The following is a 4,901-nucleotide window of genomic DNA, read 5'->3' as shown; positions in this document are numbered from 1 at the left end:
TCTGGGGATCGAGGATTAAAGACCACTCACTAAAGTCTATAAGACTCTTATCTGTAATTAACCCCTAGAAAACCAGAAGTAGTGCTGCGACTCCAGGGATAGGGCATTAGCCTTGAGCTGAAGATCTCCATCCAGGCCTAGGGGTAGAGTGGTAGCCTTGAGCTAAAAAGCTCAGAGACAGTGCTTAGGCCCACAGTTCAAGCTGCACAAACAACAATGACAGCAAAAAAAGACCTTGATGAAAATAACTGGCAGGTTATACCACTTGAGCCACAGTTCAACTCCTGGCTTTGGGTCTTTTGGGTCTTGTGCTAGGTCTTAAAAACTAGGCCTGGTCACTGTCCAGGACCTTTTTCTTTTTATTTCCTCAAAGCTAGCAGGGTTTACACTTTGAGGAAAAAACTCACTTTAGAGTCTTTTTGTATATAAAGATGTGTATTGGTACTTAGGGTTTGAACTCACAACCTGGTGACTCTACTTGAGGTTTTTGTTTTCTTGTAGATTCCCGGCTTCCAGGCTCTACTACTTGAGCCAAAACTCCATTTCTGTTTCTTTATTTCCTTTTCATTTTTTTCATTAATAGCAGATAAGAGTTCCATGATAAACCCAGGGCACTATATAGTATCCTAAAATCCAAGGACTGCGATTGGCAGCAGGCCAGGGCAGTCAAGTCCATGAGACCCTTATCTTCCATTGACCACTGGGTGTTTTGTAACCTGGATGCAGCTTTGGCTGCCTCTTAGCAACATCCCCAGCCTTCCTAGGGCTTCATTGTGAGCCATTATAGTTGCACAGATTGTTGTTTCAAGAACCTACTAACAAGAAGGCTGCAGTCTTTGAGCTTGGAGAACAGGGGCAGTGTTCTTGTGGGAAGCAGGACCTAGGATCTCATGGCCCTGGAAAATAAGGGTAGTGTTTTGCCACTGGTTGCCATAGCAGTCCACCTGGAGCCCTTAACAACAGTCCTCAAGGTCTAAGAGCTCAAGTGATTCATGCCTGAATGTGATTGGTCCATTCCTCTCCAATATTACTGGCCTGGCTGTGACTGGCCCATTCATCCCGGCTTTCAGAAAGCTAAGTTCTGATTGGTCCATTACCTCACTGACCTCATATGCCATTGTGAGGTCCCAGCGAGGGTTATTAAAGGCAGTTGGTTACTGTAACTTGGATAGTTATAGTGCTGAGCTCTCTTTGCATGACCTGCTGGAGGAAATCAGAGATAGTTAAATGTTTTCTTTTTGGTTATTTGTGGGGTGGGGTAAGAGGGAGACTTTGTGTTGTGTGGATTTGGAGATTTCCATTAATCTGTGGTTTAGATACAGCTAATTTTACTTAAGATTTGCTACTCATCAAATTGATTCTATTCACTTCAGCTAGGATTTGCCACCTAGTTTGCCGAGTGCAGCGGTAATCCTAGCTACTCAGGAAGCTAAAATCTGAGGATTGCAGTTGAAATCCAGCCCAGGCACTAAAGACTGTGATACTTTTATCTCCAACTAATCACTATAAAAGGGGAAGTGTGGCTGTGGTACAAAGGGCAGGACAGTAGCCATGAACTGAAAAACTCATGGACAATACCCAAGCCCCAGCATTGAATTGCTATGACCCACCACCCCCACAGAAAAGATTTGCTACCTCCTTATTTATTAAGTAAAATTTAATCAAGGTTTAGTCCCCCGTTTATGCAGGTAAGTTATTAAGATTGACTCCCTTACACCCTATCTTAAGATGGAGCCATGCACATTTGAGTATATGTCATAGTATGTCCTGCTAGAGAAGATCTTTTCTGACCATTATGATACCAATGAGATCATTAGGGGTGGTAGCTATGGTGTGGTGGTGAAAGCCTATCACTGCCTCACAGAGAGCAAGGTGGCAGTGAAGACCCCTGGCTGCTCTTACTTTGGACAGAAAGCACGTCAGAGTATAATGTACTTTTCAGCACCAGAGAATGATAGTAGAGCCTCTAGCTCCAAGAGAAAATGGTACATAAAAGAGGTAGATAGCAGGACACTAACCAGGAACAGAGCAGTTCCAGGAATGATAGTGAAGAGTCCTTGAAAGACACCAAAGCCATGGAGAGCCAAAAGCTCTGTCACTGACACAGGGAAGCTTCTCAACCACTCATCTAATCACAGCAGAACCATCCCAGATAGCAGATTTGTAACCCCAGGGGCATGCCAGAATCTTTAGAAACTGCCTATGGTGCACAACAGAATTTCTGGGGTTCCCAGGAGAGTTTTCAGAGCTGCTCCCCAGGCACACCTGGCATTGCTCCCCAGCAGGAGTCTCTCACTGTTTTCCATCTTTCCTCTTCTTGCCTGTCTGAGGTGCTAGGTCTTTGCATAAGTCTGTTTGTATAGTTCAATGCAAAACCCATCAATATCGCAAAGGCATTCTTTAAAGAAATAGAAGAGGCAATCCAAAATTTCATATGGAATAATAAAAGACCCCGTATAGCAAAAACACTTCTTAGCAGAAAGAACAGTGCTGGAGGAATTTCAATTCCAAACTTTAGACTCTATTACAGACCTATAATTAGTAAAACAGCTTGGTAGTGGCACAAGAATAGGCCTGAAGACCAATGGAATAGAACTGAGGACCCAGATATTAAACCACAGACCTATAGCCACCTAATCTTTGATAAGGGATCCAAACAAATAGAGTGGAAGAAAGATAGTCTCTTCAACAAGTTGTGCTGGCAGAACTGGTTAAGCACCTGCAGAAAAATAAGTTCGATCCTACTTTGTCACTCTGCACTAGAATTAACTCCAAATGGATCAAAGACCTGGAGGTAAAAGCTGACAAACTGAAAACTTTACAAGAAGGAATAGGAGATACACTAGGCCTCCTTGGCACAGGTCAAAACTTCATTAAAGGACCAAGAATCACAACAAATAAGAGAAAGCCTGGATAAGTGGGACTGCATTAAACTGCGGAGCTTTTGTTTGGCAAAGGACATAGCTAGTAAATTAATTAGGAAGCCTACAGAGTGGGAGAAGATCTTCACCAACCAAACAACGGACAAAGGCCTCATATCTAAAATATTTCAACAGCTCAAAAAATTCAATCACTCCAAAACTAATTTCCAAAGCAACAACCATACTATTAAAAAATGGGCCAAAGACTTAAAGAGAGTCTTCTCTGAAGAAGAAACAAAAATGGCCTATAGACATATGGAGAAATGCTCAACATCTCTGGTCATAAAAGAAATGCAAATCAAAAGAACTCTAAGATTCCACCTCACTCCAGTTAGAATGGCCAGGATCAGGAAAACGAATAACAACAGATGCTGGAGGGGATGTGGCCAGGAGGGATCACTACTACAGTGTTGGTGGGAGTGCAAACTCGTTCAACCACTATGGAAAGCAGTATGGCAGTTCCTCAAAAGACTAAACATAGAACTCCCCTATGACCCAGCAATTCCACTACTTGGCATTTACCCAACCATCCAGAAACTAGGGCATACTAAATCCACTAGCACAACAATGTTCATTGCATCATTATATTCCATAGCAAAAATATGGAACCAACATAGATGTCCCTCAGTTGATGAATGGATCAAAAAGTTGTGGTATTTGTACACAATGGAATACTATGCAGCTGCCAGAAAAATGACATTGCCCCATTTGTTAGGAAATGGAAAGATTTAGAAAAAATCATATTAAGTGAAGTAAGCCAGACTCAAAGGAACTTAGGCTCAATGGTTTCCCTCATTTGTCATAATCAGTAGAAACCTTGGGCTCTACTAGCAGAGATCTGCAATAGAGCAAAACCTTGATGTATAAGGCCATATAGTATGAAGCTAATTGGAAAGACCTTCAGGATATTGAAACAAAAGCCATATAACGAATGATTGTTGTCCTTAATGTACTATGTTGTCTCTCATCTCTTTTGCTGTCCCTTGGTTATCTCATATTGTTACAGTATCTCACTTTGTTATCTGATATATTGGATTTATTTGTATTTGGTTATTTGAAATTGGATAAGGAAGGGGGGAAAACCAAGACGGGGGGGTGGAGGGGAGTGTAATGGGGAACAAAACATGTGAAAGGGTATCAGTATATGTGAATTAATGCATCTTCTATCTGGCAAATATCATGTAACCCTTTCATTGATTATGATAATAATATTAAAAAACAAACAAACAAAAACAAGTCTGTTTGTATGTCATATACAGTGGGATTCATGGTAGATAGTGTACCCTCAGTCCCCATACTTCTGGTTGGAGTGAGAGACCTTCAAGGATGTCACCATCTTGGTCCTGCTATTCCCAATCTTTTATTTTCATTCATGCATATAAAATATCTAATATTTTCATAAAATATATCAAAAAGCAACAGAAATCAGATAAACACTTTCATATGGAATTTGATTTCCAATTCAACACACACACACACACACACACACACACACACACAAAACAATTTATGAAAACTATGTTTCATGGAACAAAACCTGCCAGTTTGTTTTGTTTTGTTAGATCATGGAGATTGAACTTAGTCTGGGAGCTGGCTCTGAGCTCTTCAGCTCAAGACTATAGCTCTATCCCTTAAGCCACAGCCCCACTTCCTATTTTCTAGTAGTTAGTTAGAGATAAGAGTCTCAAGTATTTTTGTGCCCAGGCTGGATTTGAACCTTGATCCTCACATCTCAGACTCCTGAGTAGCTAGACTTTCAGGCATGAGCCACTGTGCCCAGCTCATATATATAATACAGTATCTAATATAATATATTACATATTATATATATTACAAATTTATGTGTCAAGTTAGTAAAGAGTGATTATATAATAAATTTAGAGATATAACCAACCATGGAGGAAGAAACTATTATTCATTACAGAAGTTAATCTGAAGAGAAAAGTAGAGTGTCCAAGGAGAGCACCCAAGCCCTGAGTT

Source organism: Megascapheus bottae, unplaced genomic scaffold (genome assembly GCF_031878675.1).
Source record: "Megascapheus bottae isolate mThoBot1 unplaced genomic scaffold, mThoBot2.hap1 HAP1_SCAFFOLD_48, whole genome shotgun sequence".
Classification (NCBI taxonomy): domain Eukaryota; kingdom Metazoa; phylum Chordata; class Mammalia; order Rodentia; family Geomyidae; genus Megascapheus; species Megascapheus bottae.
Note: the sequence above shows the minus strand (reverse complement) of the source record.